General features: G+C 34.6%; 1 long non-coding RNA gene across 5 annotated transcripts in view; it reads right to left on the minus strand.

Annotated features, from left to right (window-relative positions):
• The window catches only part of LOC103891686 (uncharacterized), a 252,316-nt gene that overhangs the window by 106,495 nt on the left and 121,286 nt on the right, over window positions 1-24,535 (minus strand). For 2 of the 5 annotated variants that reach the window (XR_010141582.1, XR_010141583.1), the window contains exon 3: window positions 10,777-10,848. The exons of 2 other annotated variants lie outside the window; for them this stretch is intronic. This is a non-coding gene — a long non-coding RNA (uncharacterized LOC103891686). Of the gene's footprint in view, window positions 1-9,207; window positions 9,454-10,776; window positions 10,849-24,535 lie in introns of those variants that run through there. One more of the 5 variants, XR_010141584.1, reaches the window with a different exon arrangement.

Genomic DNA, 24,535 nt, shown 5'->3' on the forward strand with positions numbered 1-24,535 from the left:
AGGAGATTCCAGTCAACTTTAATTTGTGCTATTTTAACATTTTACTACAGTTCTCACCCCTCCTGAGAAAGAATTTATTCCCCCTTTGAAATTTATGGGATTCCTTTATAACTTCTTTCTAAAAGAAAAATAAGTCAGGTTGTAATTAATTCCCTTACAGATAGTTTATGAAATTAGTGCTGACTCTGTCCCTTCCTTTACTATGGTTTGTGAGGCCTTAAAATGTAATTTAAGAGGTGAGATTATAAGTACTTCCTTGTTCAGGAAAAAGCAAGAGGAAGAAAACTCGTCTCAGGAAATATAAAAGCCTTAAAAGAATGATTATTTTGTAGGCATTGTGAGGAGAGGGTGAATCATGTGTGAATTGTGTTCTTTCAAAACAGACGGTGGCAGTTTGTTAGGTTATAAATTCAAATGTGGCCTCACAAATGCAAGTCAATTTAAATCACGAGGAATCTTCACAGAGCACCATTTAGTCCATACTGACTGTTACCAGGAGACCATTAAGCCACAAGGCACCTTCTCAGCAGGAGCCCAGAGATCAGCATTACTGGGATTGGAATTCTTCATTAGTAAAAAGAAGACACAAAGTAGTATAATGGAAAAAACAGAGCTTTCTGGCAGACAGCCTTCTGTTATGTGACCTTGTGGCCATGTTATATCATCTCATCCAACCTGCAGTTTTCTCACTGAAAAACACCTGCCTTCCAGAACTTCTGTATCATAATGTGTTTGCTTTCTTCTATATCTCAGATCTGTCCCTGGTCTTCCAAAACCTATGTGGGTCTTTGAGCAAGCCTCAATCTGAGCTTCACCTCCCTCATTTGTAAAAATTGAGAATATAGATTAAATAATTTAAGGATACCTTCCAAGTCACAATTCTCTAGAAAACTTGTGAAAGTGCACGGCAAAAATGGATGGTGAAATTAATATATGACCAAAAATAGGTAAGATATTAAAGATAGTGAAAAGAATCTTACTTGATTTTTTTTTCTCATATTTCAGCTTTGAAACCAAATAAGCTACCTAAGTTGTCACAATTTTCTTTTACTGATTTCAAAGATCTCCATGCAATGAAAGTCTGGGGGTGGGAGTGGGGGCAGATGGGCAGGACATAATTTGACCTGAGGATAATAAAAACAGAGTCTTTGAATCTGGTCATCATATGGCATTTATGACAGCCACCACTTCCACCCTTCCCAAAGCAGACCTGGTTAACCAATTTTAACACTCTCAGTCCAGACTTGGGTTTAGCATTACAACATATTGATCACTATGCTAACTATTTAACCCATTTAACCTCATTATCGTTTAAGAAGATAATTACATTCAATTTCATTGAGTAGCCTGAGGCTCAGATGGGAAAAACTTTTGGCCAACAACAACCATTGGCAGGCAGTGCAGCCAGCATTCTTGCCTAATTCTTTCCACCTCCAAGGCCTGTGCTCTTGAAGACTGCACTGTATTGCCTTTCCTCATAGTAAGAATAAGAGGATTTGAAAGATGAATTCAAATTGAGCCTCAATGTTATTTCATTCATTTCATTCCAAATGTTTATTGTGCATCTGCAATTTGCCAGGCACTGTTCTCAATGTAGGTGATATATCAGTCAATAAGGCAGAACACAATCTAATATAGTACGCTTATGGGAACACAAATAAAAAACAAGATCAGTAAATGCAATTTAAGGTATATTAGTCTTTGTCTATGCTACAGAGGAAAAAAAAAGTAAGGAAAGTCAGGGTGGCGGACTATAAATTAGCGGGCAGGGAAGTTCTCATGAAAAGGTCATATTTGAGTGGAGAAGACTTGAGGGAAGGAAAGAAATTGGGAGAAAAGCATTGCAGGCAGAGGGAGAACAAGTGCATAAACACTTAGGTGGGAAATCTGTCACAGTGTCCCAGGGTACTGAAGTAGAGAGATCAAGTGACAGATGGAATAGCAGGAGATAAATCCAGAGAGAAGAGGGGCTAAGAGAGCAGACTGAGGAGAATCTTGTGGGGCATAAAAAGGACTTTGCTTGTATTTTTTGAGCAAGATCAGAAAGAATTGGAAGGCTTTGACAAAGGAGGGCATGATTTGGTACTGAGTATTGACTAGCATTATGAAAATGTTGACTATTTCTTGGATGAAACAGAATTATAAATATATATTACAACTTAAGTCCACTCAATGTACATAATGTGATACATAATGTACATAATGTGTGCTGTTATGGGCTGAATTGTGTCTCTCCAGATTCATATGTTAAAGTACTAAGCCCCAGTACCTCAGAATGTGACTATTTGAAATTAAGGTCTTTAATAAGGTTTTTAAATTAAAATGGGGCCCTTAGGGTGGGCCGTAATCCAATCTCACTAGTGTCTTTATAAGAAAAGATTAGAAAATTCAAAGAGACATCAGGATTGCACACACAGAGGAAAGTTCATGTGAGGGCACAGTTGGGAAGGCGGCTGGTTGCATGCCAAGGAGAGAGGCATCAGAAGAAGAAACCAACCTTGCCCAGCACCTTGATCTTGGACTTGCCTCCCGTACTCCGAGCAAATAAATTTATATTGTTTAAGTCACCCAGTCTGCGATATTTGGTTATATCAGTCCTAGCAAACTATTACATATGCCTTAGTAAACCATGTAGTCAAATGCATGTTTTCTTCTTATGGGGAATGAACACACTCAAACTACAATAATGATGATAAAAGTGCTTTTGCTTCCTATTCTTCCCACTATAAACATAAATATTCTTAACATTTACAACATTTGCAATTTATAAAACTATTTTACATGCATTGCTTCACTGAATCATTACAACAACATTGTGTTTTTTCTTAGTGAATGAATAGAACAAAAAGGAAGCTTTAAGAAGAAGAAATGTCTTCCTCAAGATAAGTAACTGGTTACAAATCAAAGCAGTGAAAGAAGAAGGAATGGAGTTAGACGATGTCTAAAATAATCTCATAGATGACTTACTCATTGGAAAGCTGAAAAATGTGCCTTTAAAGTGGAGAGATCTCCACTTGGTAATTACCTTAACCAAGGGATAAAATGGTGGTAAAACCTGAAGTTATGTCAGTCCTGATGCGATGCAATATGAAATACTTGAAATACAAGGAATAAAATACCACCTATGATGTGTTCTTGTCACAAATGTTAATTCCGAATCTAAGCAAGCCTTTATATCTAAATCTTCATTTATGGGAAATACAAGAGATTGGGCAACATGTTAAACTATACAATGAGGAAGCAATAAAACAAATTCAGAATATGAAACATTTTATGAGAAAATTGGTCTGGACTTTTCAAACAGTGAGTATCATTATAGAGATGTGTGTGTAGAGAAAACTATTCTCTAAAAGATCCCAAAGAGATGTAACATCTCACACAATGTGTGAAGCTAAATTGAATTATTTGGGGATAAAAAGGATCTAGAAAACACATCCTTGGCATAAATGGCAAAATTTGAATATGGATTCAATATTAGATAATAGCAAGGGATTTTTAATTTGTTATTTTGTTAATAGTATTATAGTTATATAACAGAATGTCCTTACTTTCAAGAATTTAAGTGTGAAAGCATCATGACTGCAATTAATTTTCAAATATTTCAGAAAAAATGTGTACTTATATAAATATATAAAACAAATATAGCAGTATGTTAATTTTTCAATCTACATGACATGTATACCATGTTCTTTGTACTTGTGTTTGAATTTTTCTGTTTATTTGGAAATTTTAATAGTAAAAACTTGAGATTATGAAAGGAAAAAACAACATTGTACATTGAATGTGCTCAAAGAAAGTAGACACTGGTACAAATGATGAAATGGTAATAAAAGAGATAGACAAAGAGAGGCTGCTAAATATCTTGCTAGGATTGGCCTTTATTAAATTAGAGACTAACTGAACTGATTTTGAAATATCTTTTTCTTACTGATAAATGTTCACAAAATAAACTAAATAAAAGCTTCCCCAAATCCTTCAGAATTTTAAACTGGCTCATGTTCCTCTCTACTTCACTGATAATGTAGAAGATATGAGCTTATGAAATTAAATTAAACTATAACCTTTTTTTATATTTCTCAAACAACCTTATTTCTGTTTCAGAGTTTCCCTTCCTTCATTTTCTCCCCTAGTTGCATGTGTATTTCAGGAGCTCTTGAAATAACAATCAGCTCTTAGAGTTTGTGCTAGTTAGTTTCAGGCTGTTATAACAAAATACCATAAACTGGGTAGCTCATAAGCAACAGAAGTTTATTTCTCATAGTTCTGGAGGCTGTGAAGTCCCAGATCAAGGTGTCAACAGATTTAGTGTCTGATGAGGGCCGCTTTCTCATAGTTGGGACCTTTTTGCTGGGTCCTCACATGATGAAAGGGGTTATCTCTTGTGAACTTCTTTTATAAGGGCACTCATCCCATTCATGAGGGCTCCACCTTCATGGCCTCACCACTTCTTCAAGGCCCCACCTCTTAATATTGTTGCATTGGGGATTAAGATTCAACATGTGAATTTTAACACAAGCATTCAGATCATAGCAGTCAGAAGAGTAGGATCTGGCCTTTTTTACTCCATGCTCCACTGAAATGTACATAACCCCAACTTGTTCTTGGCTCCCTATTCACACTAGTTGCCATTTTGACATCACTTACCCTTATTCCTAGGCCTTCCCTTGGTCAGATCTCTTTCAACTATTTCTTTGTTCTTCTTCAGGGCATGGAAAACATGCAGATGCTCTATACCATGTTCTAGGGCCTCTGGAAATACACTGGGGCTAAATAAAGCCATGTTCCCACAGAAATCACCTCGTAATGTGTAACCTACAGCATGGGCACCATTTGGGTTGAAGTCAGAACTCTGAGATGTTGCTACCTTGTTTGCATAAGACTCAGATCCTCAATGTATGAATTTGTTTATTTCTCCCTCCCCACTTCCAGGTTGCTGATCTATGTGAAGTGTAGGACATAGATCCCTTTCTTTCAGTGACAGGTTGCTATTTAAACTCTCTTACTCTTCTTCTCTCTTCTTTTTAACTATCCCTCAGCTGATAAAGGTTTATTTAGCTTTATCTATCTAGTTTTAAAGGTAAAACATATTCACTCTTAATGCATAGAGTATCCTCCCAAATCTTTTGTCATGTCCCAAGAAATAAATATTTAGTCTTTTGCTCTGTTGATTCTCTGGGTAATCACTTCTCTGAGGTTAAGTGTATGTCTCAGCTGCTGTTTAAATTACATGAAGAGAAACAAGGTAAGAATATAGGAATACTAAACTGTTTGTTTTACATATGAACATGTTATCCGCTACATTTATAAAAACACTGACATGTAGTTATTCATAATTCCACCAGAAGACCATCTTCCCATGTCTTATAATTTGGTATGCATTAGTTCCCTCCAATCATTTTTGACAATAAAGTGTCTTAAATTAACTCAGTCTTTTGTGTGCAAACAAAATGAATACTCTAAAAGAGGACAAGCTATCATAAATAAAATGTGAGCCATAAATGTAATTTTTAATTTTCCAGTAGTCACATTAAAAAAAATGGATGTAATTAATTTATCTTATTTAGCCCTATATGTCTGAAATATTATCATTTCAATATGTAATCAATATTTTAAAAATATGTTTTATATTTCTTTTTCCACAATAAATCTTTGAAACTTGGTGTGCATTTTATAGTTACCATCAATTTGAGCTAGCCACATTCCATATGCTAAATTTGGGCTAGCCACATTCCATATGCTAAATACAGTAGCAACTGTATTGGACAGTGTTACTCTAACAAAACATCAGAACCCTTAACACTGAGGACACGTTGAGAAGGTGCTGTCTACAATCCAGAAAGAGAGCCTTCATCAGAACCATACTATTCTGGCACCTTCAGTCTGACTTCCAGCCTTCAGAGCTGTGAGAAAGAAAGTTCTGTTGTTTATAAGCCACCTAGTCTATAGCATTTTGTTATAGTAGCCCAAACTAAGACATTCTGCATGTCTCCAAAAATGACACCCACCGCTTTTTCTCCCAGTTCCATCTTGTACCTCTGGCTGATAAAGAGCATCAACATAATCTGTCTTGAATCTGGGTGAAAACTGAGGGTCTCACCTGAAAAAAATGGATGGATTTGCTGTAATGCCTTGCTTTACTGATAGCTTCAAGGCACAAAAGAAGCACTTCAATCACTATGTGAAGAACATCCAATCTCTAAAACAATCATTATTGTTTTGTTATATAACTTTTGCAGACATTGAAAGTGGGTGGTAAAGAGCCATTTAGGACAGCTCCAAAAGTCCTTGCCCTGGGTTACTAAGGAGCAGTAGCATCATCTATAAGAATAAATAAAACAAAATGTGAGTAGGGTTACAGATGGCAATACCTTCTGTTTTAGAGATCTTTAGTTTGAGGGTTTTTTGGGACTTCCAAGTAGAGATGTTCAGTGGCTCGTCTGATCCATGTATCTGTTTCTCCAAAGACAGAAACTTGGGATTTAGATATGGATTTCAGAGTCACGACTCACAGGTGAAGCTATGGCTATCAATTTCAAAACTACATGATTTTTCTAAGCTAAAACAAAAACATAATTTCTTCCCCAGGTTTAAAATTTTCATAGAATTGTGTAACTTCCTGAAGGAGATAGCTGAGATATCATCTATTTCGTCCTGCTGATTTTTTTTAAAGCAGAGAGTACTTATCAATATTACTATACTTACATATTAACATGGGCTTTTAATTTTCTGAAGAAACTTGAAACAATGCAATTGTGCATTATGTGAATAAATGTCCCCATATAGATGTATTTGTGTGGTAGCAAAGATTCTATAATGTTTGTACTCTGTGATCAAAGGAGTGGCTTTTACCCTCTGATCCTAGTATCGTTCTTTATGGTTTGGGAACTTGGCAATTAAGACCGTAGATTATTTTCTTGGTATCCATCAATTTGATAATCTTAGACAGCTACATGAGTTCTTTAAAGGAAATAATAAATCTAATAAATATACCTTGGTAACCATTTCAGTCTATATTTATGCCTTGAAATCTAAAGCTTTCATTAAACTTTCTCAAGAGTTCTTGTAGAGAGTTAGAACGTAGCTTCAAATGATATTTTCTAAGTTTTATGTGATTCCTTATTGAGAAAGAGTCAAACTTTTCTTTTTTCTTTTACTGAATGAGATTAGATAACACCCACTTTAGGAAACAGAATGTTTCATTCTTACGGGTTTTAATTTTTTTAAATCCCATTATTTCTTTATAACTCCCCGGGCAATTTAACCAGGTTTGTTAGAGTAAGTATGCTCAAGTAAAATGAAATTAAAACTTCTCCAATTGGTTATTACCTCAATTCACAGGAAAATACTTCTCACCTACTTAAAGCAATTTTTCCACTAATAAAAATTAATTTTCTATACCACTTTTAGCCATGAAGCTTTTGGTGCAAATTTATAATTTTTATATTTGACATAACAGGTATAGGAAATTTATAAAGTGCTGGGTTTTAAAAACGGTGAATGATTGTACAATATATTTTATAACACCGATCAGATAAGATGGTTATATACAAGTTACTGAAGAATGTGCAGGTCTTAGAAAGGACCAAATTAAACTGATTGTTCCTCATGTAATTGTCAGTTCTGTAGCTGTTTGACTGCTAAGCAAGCACTTTAGTTACAACGACTGAGTTTGTGGTACTATGTAGACATGCTGTATTTATGGAAGTAACCTGATAATCAAATATCAGGGACAAAAGAAGAGATCACTATAGCTATTCAGGAATATACAAATCGATAGATGCTGTAGGACAAGGGATATTTGTAAAGCACAAATCCCAGAACTTTATGGAAGTCATTATGTTGGGAATAACTTTAAGGTAGATCAAATTTGGGATAAATTATTCAGGGTTGTAGAGCACCATGCTTTTGGATTTTTGCCACAAGTTATTAAGAATTCACCCTGATTACCAGTAGATCAAATTTGGGATAAATTATTCAGGGTTGTAGAGCACCATGCTTTTGGATTTTTTGCCACAAGTTATTAAGAATTCACCCTGATTACCAGTGTCCTAGTTACTTGGTATCTTACTTAGTGCCTATAATTCTGCTGTGTTCATTTATTCAAAAGTATTTATTATGTACCTCAGACATGAAAGAAACATACTATTGGAGTATCAGGAAAGCATATATAGATAGCCTTTAATGTGTATTTCTATACATAGGGTCTCTACTACATTAAAATTTGCTAGATCATGTTTTCTTAGGTATTTTGCTTTCTTTTTGAATGCCAGAACTTTCATTTGAACTTTTCTGTTTGCTAGGCTTTCCTTCAGTTTTCATAAATTAACACTGATTCTGCCCTCCAAAACCAGTGCAGCTGCGTGTCTTCAGGAACCATAAGTTGAAATAAAGAAATCTAATTTTCCAAATATCTTCAGCCTCTTCTTTCTTTTTCCCTACCTACTGCTTTCTTCCAGGAAGTGTTTCTCATCATCTGATCAACAATGACCCTATATATTTACAAAGTGTAATTATAATTATTTATTATTGATAAGTCATATTATGAATAAACAAATAATTTTAAAATGCATAAACCTAAAAACATAATTTTTCAAGGTAGAGACTGTGACACACATTTCTGTGTTTGTGAGTGTGTGATATACAGATATTTTTACTGTCATTAGCTAGTCCCTATGAATCAAATGGTGAAAATATCATAAGTATTAGTACACCTTTAATTCAGTAAGAAAAATAAACTATATTCAGTTTTGAAGGTTCTGTTTTATTAGAATCAAACTGTCCAAACACCTCATATTTTAGAATTTTTGTTCTTTATTACACGTATCACCTTCTATGTTTATTTTTTCTTTTAAAAATCTTTCAATAGAATATATATACATGCCTCATTTTCCTTCTGAGAGCAAAAATGGTAATCATAGGTAGTAACTGCCCATCATTATTTAATGAAGAAGACTGGTATAATACAAAACCACCATAATATGGCAAAGTTTAGTAAGAGATCATTGAATTTAGCTTGCTTGTGGACATTGCTGTGGTAGAAAACAATAAAGTTTACTAACTCTACTTGTAGCTCGATTTTCACTGTTGTATAAGATATAGTCTAATTGACAGATACTGCTTCTTAAAAAACTGTGACTGATTTCATCAGATTTTCAGTAAAATATGTTCAGTGACAGACATGAAATTGCCAGAAAGATTATATCATTCTAGTTTTATTAATACTATACCAGATAGGTTTTTCCATAAGCTGAACCATGATGAAGATCTGAAATGTCAACAAGCTTCCCATTCTGAAGGTTCCCAGTCACAATGGAAATGATCCTAAACACAGGAACTGGTCAAGACTTCCTTAAGTGTGCTTCTTGTTACGTAACCTCTCCATATCTCAGCTCTTAGATAGGAAATTGTTTGCTGATACCACAGGCAGAGAAATTTTGTGCTCTGAGAGAAGAACTAAAAGACAGATATAAAGCCATGATCTTTCAGGCTGTTTTTATATTTGGCTATTTGATTTGAAAATGTTTCCTTTCACAAGCACTACTGAAGTTCTTTGGTAGAGATGCATAACCTCCTATTAAGAATATATTCAGTCAAAAGTCAATTTCAACTTTTTCTTTTTATAACATCTACCTAAGTCATAGGCTACAGAAGAAAGAAAGTCAGGGACCTTAATTGGACAAGAATTCTCTGAATAATGAAAAGATCTGGAGTTGAATGGAAAGCTAACATAAGAAATAATTGGTTTTCGATTTTTAAAAAATGTAACCTTGCTATTTCTCTGCATGTTCCTACTAGGTTTGGTTGTATTTTTAAAAAGGCACTAGTCTGACCAACATGGTGAAACCTGTCTCTACTAAAAATACAAAAATTAGCCGGGCATGGTGGCACATGCCTGTAATTCCAGCTACTCCGGAGGCAGAGGCAGGAGAATCACTTGAACCAGGAGGCAGAGGTTGCAGTGAGCCAAGATCGTGCCACTGCACTCCAGCATGGGTGACAGAGCGAGACTCTGTCTCAAACAAAACAGAACAAAACAAAACGGCACTGGGTAAATGCGGAACACTGGTTTAAAAATAACTAAAAATTAGACTATACATTATTTAAATCCTGACGAAGAAAATAATTAAGCTACTACACTCTGTCAGTGGACTGAAACCCCTAATAAAAAAAGAAACACACTTTGACTTCATTCAACCAAAATATACTTGTGTTTTAATCAGTGTTCTAAGAAAGTTTATATTTTACCTCATTTAACTTCACAACAAGCCTATGTGGTACATATGATGATAATTATGCAAATGAGGAGATGAAGCCTAAGAGAAGTTGGGAACTGTGGCGAGGGCTCCCTATTAATGGGTGGCCAAAGCAAAGGGATAGCAGCCATAGGTTGAGAGGTAGCCAGAAAAAAAGGACAATTTTGAGCTAGGCATGGACTTGAAACTATTTCTAACACCCACTAGCTGCACAGCCATGACAAATTATTTGGCCTCTTAGAGGATCTGGGTAAGTTGATGATTATACCCATCTCTTACTGCTGTGAGAATGAAAAAGGATTAAGTATCTGAAGTATAGTAGGTGTTACATAAATGCTTGTTCAATATATTATTGAATAATTGATTAGTGACAAGTTGCAGCATGGTTTTAATGAGGATAAATAGATTAATATGTATGACTGCTTGGCACATATAAGTACTAATAAGTGTCATGTAATACTAAATAATAACAATGATTATTAAAGTCTCCAAATAAGCATAACTATTATTATTATTAACTTACCAAACTTGAGTTGCAGTTCTTAGCTCCTGTTTGCAAGTTATCTCAGTCAGAAATTATGTATATTCAGCCCACCTAAAGCAAAACATCTCTCATCATAAAGTTGAAAGCCGTGTATTTGTGCTCTTATCTCTGAAGTTGCCCATCAACCTGTAAGTTCACATTTTGCCTGTTTTTCCTAGTTTATTTTTCCAATATTCTGTACAGAACTACATTAGAAAAAAAAATGTCAGTGAATTTGGCTACCTTTTACAAAACTTGCTTCTTTAATTGGGGCCAGCAATATTCCATGTTCCTTTTCTGCTGGCCAGGGGCTATTTCCTTGTTTAGGAGAGATTTGACACTGCCATTTCCAATTCATGAACCCACATGTCACTGTCACAGGCCTGGTTTTGATCTTTGAAGCACCTCTTCCTAAACTGGCATTCAGACCCCTTGCTTTTAAGGAAAGGAGACCTGGTGCCTCCATCAGATATTATTAACCTGAGGAGAAACACAAATCCTGCCATGACAGAAGTGGCTTGTGACATAAGCATGCTGTTGTCTCCAAGAGTCTAGCATGAACAAGTAGACTGAAGGGGACAGCCCAGTCTGCTGACTGGCGTTGCATGTACAGGAAGCCAACTGGACAAAGGGTCGAATCTGTTTCAAATTAAGGGAGTAGAAATACAGTAAGATGATTGCACTGTGATTAAATAACTGAAAACAATTTATCAGCTCAATAAGTTGTCACACCATCTGTCACATAAATGAGACAGTAAAACAGATTTGGTTTATAGCACAGTCTGATGAAATGCAAACCAGATCTGATTATTCAGTTTTTAAATTCATTGTTTTTATTACCTTCGTGGAATAAATTTCTTAGTTTTAGTAGTCATTCATCAAGAATTTAGTTCTCTCCTTGAGGTCCCTGTGTTTTTGCTCTTTCATTTTCTGAAATCGTATTTTAGGAGAGCACAGCTTTGAGGCTGTACCCAAGAATCTGTCATCTTTTCATTCATTTTAAGAATCATTGCAACTTGAAATTCCCTCTACTAATAATAGCTTCCATTTGTCAAGGACTTATTATGTGCCAGGCTACAGTTTTTATAGGTAGCCACATTTAATACTCACAGCAACCATAGAGGAAAGGTTTTATAATCCTCATTTTATGGATGGAAAAACTGTGGCTAAAAAAATTAGATATTAGTAATGTACTCAGGGTCACACAAAACCTAAGTGAAAGATCTAGAATTTAAATGGGTCTGTCTGACTCCAAAGCTTGTGGTTTTCATCACTTACTCTTCATGTGGATCTGATTCAATTTTTAAAAAATTTCCTAAGTACCATTTGCCAGATACTATGGGGAATTCAGGGTAAGTATATAGCAGATTCAAGTGGAAGGAGCAATATATAAGGGATAGTATAGGCAAACAGGTATAATTACTGAAACTGAAGTTTTGTTCAATTCCCACTTAATTACCCCAAGCCAATAAATACGGCCATCTAAGCCCCATGGAGAAAACCTAGAAGTGTGCTACTGAGTTGACAAAAGGAGCTATAGATATAAATAACATGTGCCTTAATGTAATAATTGGAAAACAGGTTTTCAACTCACTGCAGATAACTTTTATTCTGATACTTTATAGCCTGAAGATAAGAGGAAAATGGGCAACTCTTCATAATCTTGAGATACATACACATACATTGCTACTGTGTGAATTATATTGATGTATTGCCTCTTAGCTCCAAATCCACTGTTTTTGCCCTGGTGTAGGATCCTGTAAGTGTTCTTCTTTGTGAGCCAGCCATTGTCAGTAGAATATGTAGGGGAATAGGGGACACCACAAGAGAAGAGAGTTTCTCCTCCTTGTTCAGTTGCTGTGTATCTTACTCCAACAACTCACTGCAGCTCTCCTACCACTGGCTTGAGGAGACTCAGTGGTGCACCCCCTTCCAAAGAGTTTTGTCAGAGCAACGATGAAAATTTTCCAGTGAGTCTTGCCAGCACCCCAGTGGGCAGCTTCTCAGCAAGTCCCCAGTGAGTGGCTTCCAGCTTTATAGTTACTGCCTGCAGTACTCAGTATTCACCATCCACTGGGCGCACTCCTCAAAGAAGTCTGGACCTCAGCCTTGGTGAGGCAAGCTCTTCCAAGTTTGCTCCTTCCTTAGGTATTCTCTCAGCCCTAGAATTAGACGTTGTTCTTTACATCTGTTATCCCTGCACTTCCATTACACTTAAAGCCAAAATGCAAGTCTTCCACAAATCTTTTCAGATTCCTAATGTAATTGCATCTGTTTTCTGAATTTCTATTAATAATTTATTTAAACCTCTCATATACTTCTTGGCACTTTCTCCCTTATGTTTTAACTATAATAAATATGAATTGTTTTGTACCACTCAGGGTGTGAATAAAAACACACTGTTTATTTATCATGTTCTATCAGAATGAGGTTCTAGAAATATAAAACAGTTTAAGGTTAGCAGGAAGTCCGGAACCATATTCTTAAGGCCACCTGTTTACCATCTTAGATAATACAAAAAAGTCAGTCCGGGAAACAGGTCCCCCAGCTTCCCTTGTCCAGAGCAAAAGGGCCAGTGCTTACCCTTTATGCAGAGTAAGAAAGCAGAGGTTTAGACTGCCAGCAAAACAGGGCATCAACAAGGTGAGGAAAGTTTACTTTATTATTATTTTTTATAGTTTTTTCATCTACAAATATAGAAAGTGTTTTTATTTTAGCATGCACACAAGTTTAGCATTTTATAGTTTAGTATTATTTTGACTTTGATTCACATATGGATAAGTGAGTGAGAGTTTCTTAAACTTTTCAGTGCTCTGAGCCTCTGAACGTCTTGCCTTGGAAGAATCTTGCCATTGCCGGGTTTGCCACCACCAACCCTTGCTTGCACACAGAACAACAATTGAGTTGTTGGGTCTTCTTTCCTCTGCCTATCGCTGCTTTCATCCTATGTCCCTGCATATGCCAGCCTGGTTTTTTGAAGGACAGTGGCTCTGAGTGTGATTTCATTCCTTCATAACCAGCTTGGTTATGGCTTGCCCTGGCTCAAGGCCTCAGTGCTAATGTCCAGTCCGTCTGGGTACCACATCTGGAAAGCCACATTGGAACCTCTGGATCTCAGAGGGCTCAAACACCCACCCACATGGAACCTGTGTCCTCCATGTCCTGAGTCTTTATGTCCTCCATGTCCTGAGAGATCTATCCAGCATGAAGGATTCATTTCACATGCTGGTGATTGATCTGAAAAGCTTAGGTGGTCAATTAGAAAAGACTGAAAGCAGGACCTAGCCACTCTCAATGAGTCACTCTCCCATTCCTTCTAATAGTCACTCTTCCTGAGGATGGATACAGAATTTCTTGCACACACACACACGCACACACACTCACACATACACATACATAATAAGTTCCTGAATGGTCATTTATGTATTTTGCTATAAGCTTGTCTTATCTTTTCCACTCAAGTCAAAATCCTAAATGTAAGCTCAGGGCCTGATTTCTGTCCTTCGTGGCACACATAAAGTAATATGTGGTAAGTGGACAAAATACTTGTTGAATTAGAGAGTGAATGATGGCATTATTTTTAATTCCAAAAACTTCATTTGATTAGTATAATCACATAATTGACAGTTTCACCTTACCAATAATAAATCATTGAGAGTAACAGAATCAGGACTCAAAAACTGCTTATTTAGAGACTAGTTATAATCAATGAGTATTTCAGAAAAAAGAAAAACATTCATTAGGCACCCACTTACTATGTGCCTGGAACTACGCTAGGTGCTAGGGTCACAAACATTAATCAGATAAGATGCCTGCTATTAAGAAATTTATAGTTTATAAAGGACAACCAGTACATAGGTGAAAATTCATTTTTCAGTGTAACAAGGCCAATGAAGATGAGTATAAAATACTGGGGGTGCAGAGGACACACAGTTATACAGCACTCTGTGATTCCACCAACATAACACTCAATATACTCTAGTGGAATTACCAATTGAATAAATAATTGCCTTCTCGAAAAGATTATAAGCTCCAAGAGATCAGTGCCTCTGTTATGTTCCCTGTAATCTCCCAAGTAACTAGCAGAGATCTTGGAGCATAATAGGTACTAAATAACCTCATGAGCAAATGAATGAATGAATGATACTACTACTGTTACTGCTACTAATAGCTGAAGGAGAAAGTCAAGGAAACACAGAATTTTACTTTAGGAGACAGGACTCCAGTGTCAGATGTACCTGATTTTGAATTCCTAGCTCCCCCATTTACTAACTGGGTGGACTAATTTTTTGCCTTTCTAGACCTGGGTTTTTATATCTTTGAAATGGAAATAATACTATTACCTAACTCTAGCTTTATGCAAGGTTTAAGATAATAAATATAGATGCTCAGTGCACTGCCTAAAGCTTAGTAGGCACTTATTAAGTACTTACCATTTTATAAATATTACTATTTCCTATAGTTTCTCTTTTGTCATTTATAGCAGAAGCAGATGAAAAAAGTGGCAATACGTCTTCTCAATGTAAATTTAATAACAGTGCTTTACATTTGTTGACAAGAGAATAAAAGGGCTCCCCAAACCTTCTTTTGAAATGTTAATAATTATTAGTCCTGACATATTAATAATTTTCACAATTTGAAATTCAAAGGCTTTTATATCCTTATTTGAAGTTTCTATATGAGAAGTTGATGATAAATCAAGGGTATTCTCTTAAAATAAGATTCAGTTAAATCGACTGAGGTATTTGTTTCAGAGACTATAATGGTTCTCATTTTATACTGAAAGCTTTAGAAAATATAAATAAACTTCGTCACAATAATGTTTCCTTCAGGGATGTATCCCAAGAATCAGTCACTAGACATAAGCAATGATTTCAATGCAAGTTCGTTCATGTTAGTTATATTTAGAGTAAAATTGAAAATCCAAGTATCTGATAATGGTAATTGGTTAAGTAAATTATGACTCAATGGAATATTATGATATTATGATACCATTAAATGTGATGGTATACAGAATATTAGTAACATGAAGCAGTGCTTCCAATATAAGTAAGCAGATTTAAAACTGTAAATACATTAAACATACATAAATATAAATGTCTGTGTATATAAATATTCATGTATTTATAATTATATGCATATGACAAAGTACGTAATCAAAATATTAGCAAGGATATTTTACTTAATAAGAATAAAACCCTTTTTATTTTATCTTCTGGTGGACTTTTCACGATTAATTTATATATGCTGGATTATAAACAGCACTTTCAAAATATAACATAGCACTATATACTTTCAACTTTATGACTTAAGAATTAAAGGCTTTATTTAGGGGCTTTTAAGCAACTTTTTTTTTCAAAAGCACCATTTTGAAGGGCTTAACTGGGTAAATAACACTCGGCACAAAATCTGATGACCAATACATTTGTACCTATTAGAATTACCACAGCTATATAATTTTGTAAAATAAAATTTTATTTTATTTAAGTGCTTTAGAATTAAAATTTGCCTTAAAAGCTGGTTTGGTAATTCTGCATTTTTATAGAGCAATAAAACTTATTTTACCCTCTATCCTGCTTCTTTATATATTTCTTTTTTAAGAAAGCAAAAGATATGCTATTTTATTATAAGTCCATTGGATGTCAAATAGGCATCTGTGTTAAGCAGAATAATCTTCCCTGCAAAACGTTCACATTCTAATTCCCAGAACTAGTGAATAGGTTGCCTTATATGGCAAATGAAAATTAAGGTTGCAGATAGAATTAAGGTTGCTGATTAGCTGACTTTAATATAGGGAGATTATCTCTTGATGGGCCCAGTATAATCACAAAGGTCCTTAAAAGTGGAAGAATAAGGTAGAAGAGTCGGAGTGATTCAATGTGAGAAGGACTCAATCCTTCCTGACTGGCTGTGAAGATGGAAGAGGGTTCCTGAGCTAGAGAAAGCAAGAAGCTTCTAAATACTGGGAAATGCCAGAAAACAGATTCTCCCTTACAGCTTCCAAAAGGAAGGCAGACCCTGAGACTACCTTGATTTTAGCCCAGTGAGACACATGCCAACATTTTAACCTATAAAACTACAAGAAAATTAGGTTGTGTTTCTTTAAGCTATTAAGTTTGTGGTAATTTGTTATAACAGCAGTAATAACCAATACATTGCCTCAAAATTAACAAGGGCAAAATCAAATTTTTAATCTTTTTCTTTAAATTTGCTCCTTCTCTGGGCTTTCCCACTCAAGAAACAGCCTGGCATCCTTACAGCTGCTGAAATCATAAATTTTTTAGTCATCCTTGACTTCTTCCTTTTATAGCTAATTCTGCAAAGATTCTGGTCAGCTCTACCTTCTAATTATACACAGAACTGAAGTACTTCTCATCATTTCCACTGCTATCAAGTTAGTGATAGCCACTATTTCCTCAAAGATTGCAATACCAATCCAATTCTGTCTTCTTGTTTTCAGCCTGGCTCCATCATAGATTCTTCCTCAATTAGGAGTCAGAAGAATGTCTTTGAGTATATAATTCCATCTATGCCATTCTGCTCAAAGTCTTCTTATGGCTTTTCATCTTAATGAAAGTAAAATAGTTTTTACTGTGGCCTACAAAATCCTGCATAAGTTGGCCCCCAGAAACCTCTTAATTACATCCTTTGCCACTTTTTCCTCTGTCATACTGTGCCAGCCATATAGTCCTCTTCACTGCTTCTAGAATGCTACACGCACATTGCTGCTGACGTATTTTCCCTTGCTGGTGGAATATTCTCCCCAGATACCTATCCACATGGCTAGCTCCATCACTTCATTCTGATTTTCCCTGACACACTATCTAAAACAGTCTGTTCTCTCTCCCATTACTCTGTGTCTCCTTGTCCTATTTTATTTTTCTCTTGGCACTTACCACTACTCGTTTATTTGTTTTCTGTGTCTTGTCTCATTTGAACATAATTGCCATGAGAACAGAGATGTGATCTATTTTGTGAGTGTTCACTACTATACTTCCGTTATCCAAATCAGTGTCTGAGTCATACGAAGTGTTCAGTAGATGTTTTTAAACAGAGGAATAGTGATGCTTAAATTTTCATCTTAAGCAGATGCTTTAAACTGTTCATCTGTTCGGAAGCCTTCAGTCAACTCTTTTGCAAAACTCAAAGCAAAATTTGCCACATTGGATGAATAATTTTTATCCACAAAGGAAATCATAGAGATCCTAGAAAAAACTAAAAAATGTAAAAAAAAAAAAAAAAAAAAAAGTCAACCATGAAAAGAAGCTCAAGGTTCAAATTTTGTCAGAGCATGAATTCCCAAACCATCTGGAGTCAAATTTTACCTAATTTTGCCATTTATAAGCTGTGTTATCTTGGCCAAGTTACTTATCTTCTCCGTGCCTCCATTTCTTATCTATAAAATAGAAATAATAATAATACCTACTACATAGTGTTGTTACAAGCATTAAATAAACTAGTATTTGATAATACTTTGAATAATGCCTGTCATACTAAGTATATATCATAGTTTTATAAGTAAATGTCTTCCTTTTCTATTTATAGGTTTTTTTCAGAACATAAAAAACCTTTTTACTTGTTTTTTTAAAGTATAACATTGAAGTGAAACCTGGCAAACATAGATACTAAAGATCAAACCATAGAGTAATTACATGTTTGAATATAGGTGTAAAGATCATATAAATAAATATTAACAAATAGTTTAGCAGTATATTTCAGGTATGTTACAAAATAATGAAGTGTGATTCAAACCTGAAATGTAAGGATGATTCAGTAGTACAAAATCTATTAATATGGGAGGGGAATATATGATCTTAATTAATGGTGGAGGCATTAGACAAAATTAAATTTCCATCACTAGTAATGGAGAAAAATATTCAATAGTTCCTAATTATCTTTCTTTCAAAATTTTCTGACACACATATTAATTTTTATTCTAAAAACAAGGCTAGGAATAGAGACAGTGCTAGTTCAAAAATTGATTTAATGTAATAAAAATATTTTAACAAATTTAATAAACAATACTTAACTAGCACTATTACAAAATTCTAGAAATAAACTGTTTATCTTCATAGAAGAACCTAAATTTTCTAGATTTCTTAAACTCAGAGACAAAATTCACTTTAAACATTAGTGAATATTATGATCAGTATGTAGAAATTAGGTTATAGTAAATTTTACTCAAATTATATTGAAATGTCTAGGATTAAAATGCCAAGTCCCAGGTGAGCTCACATGACTGGTCTAAGGTAGAATTTCCAAACTTTTTGTTCCCAGGACCCCTTCACCCTCTTGGAATTACTGAGGATTCCAACTATTTTTTGTTTATCTGGGTCATATCTATTAATATTTACTATGTTAGCAGTTAAAATAACTATTTTTAAAAGAGTAAGAATAAACATCATTTTCTTTTAGAAGGAAATCTTGCCATATCACCCAGGCTGGTCTTCAACGTCTTGGACTCAACTGTTCCTCCCACCTCGGCCTCCAGGGTAGGTGGTCTACAGCTGTGTGTGCTGCTGTGCCTGACTAATTTTCTTTATGTTTATTTTTTAAAGAAGGGCTTTCACTATGTTGCTCACATTGGTCTCTAACTCCTGGCTTCAAGCGATCCTCCTGGCTCAGCCTCTCAAGTAGCTAGGATTATAGGCATGAGACACCATGCCTGACAATAAACCCATTTTATGTTAAAAAGTAACTTATTTTATGAAGAATGAGTCCCAGGGATCCCCAGAGGTCCCCTAACCACGCTCTGAAAATTACTGGTTCAAAATTACTCATCCTTCTATCCAATGAATGAGGGGCTAGCCTAAAACACAGTCAGTGTTAGGCAATCCCCCAGCCATAGGGCTTGGATCATTAATAGCGAAATTACTCAATTCAGGCCAATGAATCTTAAAGAGAATCTGGGGCTTCTGAGAAATTAGTTTCTCTCTTAAGGTAAAACCTCTGGAAGAGGCCGTCTCTCTTTTCCCTTGCGTGTTGTGACATGTGAAAGACAGCCATAGATTTTCGTTTGCCTAGGACAGTTCCAGTTTATGCCCACTGTCCTACAGTGAGTATTAATTGCATTAGCTTTCACTCTCCAGAATTTTCCAGGTAAGTGAAAAATTAGACAGTTGCCTTAGAAATATAGATATAAAACAAAGGATTGCATTGGATATTTTTCCAGTATGAAAAAAGAAGAAAAAAAGCAATGCTAAGGAAACAGCCAAGGGAGAACACAGCCAGGGAGACACTTAGCCTGAAATCATTCTCTGGCTGGATTACTGCAATAGATTTCTATTCCAATTTATTTCCTTACTTTTGAAATCAATTTGAATTTGGATCTCTAGTATCTGCAGCTAAAGGCAACCTAACTGATATACTCCGTCACCTCAAGTGATACGTGATAAGAGCTTGATGTGTATTCTTCCACCTTTCTCCTTGGTCATACAACAAGTACATTCTCTTACATACATATTTCACATAATAGATTTTTGGGTTTTTGGTTGAAGTTTGTTTTTATGAGAGTGAAGTTATTATACATGTATTTAATAACATATATCTCACTGCTTTTTAATAGTTCCATAATATTTTATCTTATAAATATATCATCACTTTTCTCCTGTTCTTGGGCATACAGGTTGTTTTCAGGGTTTGTAATTATCAATAATGTAGAAATGATTATTTTTATAGCTCATATTCTTTGTCTGTTGCTTTTATTATGATAGGATAGATTCTTAAATCTGGGACTGCTTGATCAAAGGGTATGTGAGAATTATTGTTCTTAAAAGTAATTAGGAAACACTGTAGCTGGAAAAGCACTCATGTAAATAAAAACCTCAATACATACTTAGAAGAAGCAATGATCTGAATTTGTGTACTTCTTCCTCCTCATGGTAAAGTTAGGGAAAGAGAGAGGTTTGGAATTTAATTGACCTATTTTGGTCATTACCTAACTACTCAATTTGACCAAATGTTTCTGGAACAGAAAGTGGATGAGAATTAAATGAAGATACAGTCTTTCCATTGGGGAAATCTTTCCCCACCTTGGCATGATGAAGATACAGATTTTACATGTTACACACAATCAGTAGCTATATAAAATAGAAGTAATCAATCAGATACATATATTTTATTTAAATGACAATGAATACTTTTATCAATAACTTGAAAAGTGATTTCACAAATTAAGATAGGATGTAGAAGATTAAACTCTTGAAAACCATTTTTCTTTATTACCTTATGGGGCATGTAAGAAGACATAAGCCTAATACTGTCTCATTTAGGGAATGAAATGAATAATTTATTTTAAGGCTCTGGTGTTAAAGATTTATATAACTATTCATAAATGAGTAAAAGGAGGTTATGAATCAATCATCAGATTATTTTTCTATTATTACCCATGTAAAAAATTACTGTGTCCTGGTTTTATACCAATGTTCAATTTATAAAGACAGTTTTAAGTTTTTGTCTAGCTTTCTCTTTTTTGCAACTTGAATATGGAATAAAGGATGGAGAAGGCAGACAGAAGAAGATGAAGATGGAAGTTATGATTAAAATAAATAATTCATCAATTTCTTTTAATATTTGTCTTCTAACCAGAGGATATAAGCAGTTCATCCAGTCAGAAAATTCATTTATTGCACATAGAATTCAAGGACTACTCTGAGTTTCATACCTATACATTTTGGAGCTATCAAATTATAATTCAATTCATTAAAGCAGACCCAAGACTTTGGAAAAGAACATTATATTAAAATGTTCCCTTGGGCATTTCAATTAATGTGTTTATGTGAATATAAAATACACACACTTGGTGTAATATGAAAAATGTAGTCTAAAGTTTCTCTCCTACCCATCTCTTTTTCCCAAGACTTTTACTAGATACTTTTCCAGAGATGGATGACAGTATAAGTGTATTACTGCTTTTATTACAAATGATAGTCTCCTATGCTACTGAAAGCATCATGCTTTTTCTTAACATCATATAATTACAATTCAGTATGTATAGAGAATATTGTTCTTTTTGACCAGCTTCATGTACTCTACTAGTAATTTTTTATTAGACATCTATATTGTTTTTCTTTTGCTATTATAAATAAGCTGCAATGAATACCTTTGTACATGTCCTTTGTATATGTAGGAAGATTCTAGAAGTCAAATGGTTTATAAATTGTACATTTTGATCGTATTGCAAAATTGCCTTGTATAGAGGTTGAACCCATTTCACTAATTGTGTATGAGTTGTCTGCATCCCTAGACTCTCCTCAGGCACAAAATGTTTTGAATTTTGAAATTTGCAAATCTGATAAATCAAAAATGGTATATTACTTTTGGCACTGTCTGATTGTAGGTGAGGTTGAGATTCATCTCATGTTTAAGCCTTTTTTTTTTTTGTTCCTGCTGTTTCTAACCTTTGCTCATTTTATTTTCTATTGATATTTTTTATATTTTCTATTGGTTATTTGTTACTAAATTCTTTGTAAATGTGTTGCTGGTCTTTATGCATTAAAGACACTGGCCCTCTGTGTGTAGTACTTATGGTAAATACATGTTGTTTGTTATTTATTTTTATTATTTTTTTCTTATAGATAATTTTAAATTTCAATATAGATAATTTCAATATTATAATAAATAAAAATTATCTATTTTTTATGGTCAGGATTTGGTATAATTCTTAGAATGGTTAATTCTTAGATTTTTCTTTAAACATTTATTAAGTCCTAGTTTTATTTTTCTTATTTAAATCTCTGATCCATCTGAAATACATTTTGGTATAATAAGTGATTACAAATTTAACCATTTGCCTCAACCCACTTATTGACTAACCGTCTTTATTTCACAGAGAGACAATGTCACCTATTTTGTGTAGTAAATTATATATAAATACATATACTTAAAAAACATAAATTATGTTTTAATTATTAGCAAAGTTAGCTTCCCCTATATTTCTTCATTTTTCAGAATTTGTCTGGCCATATTTGAGTTCAGGATTGTTCTTCCAAGAAGCAAACTTATACTTATCAGTGTACTATGCAAAAAGATACTGATGGGACCAGCAGTGGGATTTAGGAAATATCTAATATAATTCTATTTAACTTTACTTTTTAAACATCAAACAAGAAACGCTGATTTTCGTTAAAAGGAGAAGACATGTCACTAGGGGTGCAGATATGGCATCAACTTCAATGTTTTCCCCAGAAAACACTTCCAACAACGTCATTCCCGTGGGTTTTTCCTCAGAACATTCCTGTATTGAGGTATTCAGTCGTTGTTATTTGGGAAATGGAGCATATTATCTGAATTCCTACAACAAAAGAAAATTGTGGGTATGTGTTCTTTTTTTCTCTTTTGCCATGTTTTCTGATCTAGTTTCCACTAATTAAGCAGTAATTTAGTCTCTTACACTTTGAAGTTTCACTCATTACCTGGCTTCTGTAAGTCAACAAAAGGCAACATCTAAAGCTCTTAGTATTGGACCATCACTTTGGGGACTGCTAATTGAATGTAATTACTTTATTTTGTGCCAGGGCTCATACTTGCAACATTGCCTTGTAATAATTTAAATTGTCTGCATACTGCAGGGGGACTGTTTGACGCCAGAGTGGAGACGGTCAGGCAGCCACTCGGGCCTTGGAAGCAAAGTCAAAAGTAAGGAGACATTGTCATTTGGCTACCTACTCATTAGCTGCCCTCTACGGCTGTCTGTTGTTTTGAGTGAACAGGATGTGTCGTGACTGAATCTTGCCCCTAAAAATAGCTGTGAAAACATGCATTTGGGATGTACAGTAATTGGTTGCTTAGTTGATTGCAGATATTTTTAAAGACTTTGGGAAAAGGCAAGATATTTTTAAACTATGACCTTGCCATGCAATACCACATTACTTTTCTCTCTCTCTCCTGCCTCTCTCAATCTCTGTTTATGTGCATGTATAATGTATATATGTATGTGTATATATACATATATATACACACACAGACAGAGAGAGAGAGAAGAGTTGTAATGGCAAAAACAAAATGATGAGACTGAAATTTAGAGATGTCTTTTAAAATCCTGCTTGAGGTATTTGAAGCATGGTGTGTAGCTAAAGAATAAAATCAAGTCCTCTTGTCATTTCCCTGGTCTGATATTTTGGCAACCACTTTGCTTCCAGGAGGATTCATCACTCAAAGTCTTTTTTTTTTTTTTTTTTTTTTTTTTACAGCATGGTAGAAGAGTTTATTGTAGAAGGAGGAAATTACAAGCCTGAAACCCTTAACAGGCTCAGGAAAAGCTCTCTGACCCACACACTAGGTGCAATCCAACCTGAATTTTTGCTTCTACTTCGGTGATTAATCATATAGTGAATCTGGCCTCACTGGCTCTAATAACAGGGGTTGCCTTTGGCTCTTTGTGGACCAGGGAAATAAGAGCATCTTTCCCGAGTGTCAGAATACTCCCCTTTTGTTAATGGTGCCAGCAGGTCTACACCACTGGCAGTTAAAGCTAATATGAGCCTTTCATTCTCAAATTGCACACAAGAATTTTTTTTAAGTACTACAGTTTTGAAAGAAAGAGTAACATATATGGCAACAGGAAAAAAAATTACTAAAAAAGATTTTAAATTGGATAAAATTAAGTGCAAGTCTTTGATTTACCTGCATCTGTTTTAATTATTTCTTCATGATGCTTGGAAGAATACAATGACCACCAAAGCAATAGATGCCTATTCTTTCCTGATATGATATGTGCTTACTGTATGCTTTTAAAAAAAGTAATTCAAATATCACAATA

The sequence above is a fragment of the Pongo abelii genome, chromosome 8 (genome assembly GCF_028885655.2).
Source record: "Pongo abelii isolate AG06213 chromosome 8, NHGRI_mPonAbe1-v2.0_pri, whole genome shotgun sequence".
Classification (NCBI taxonomy): domain Eukaryota; kingdom Metazoa; phylum Chordata; class Mammalia; order Primates; family Hominidae; genus Pongo; species Pongo abelii.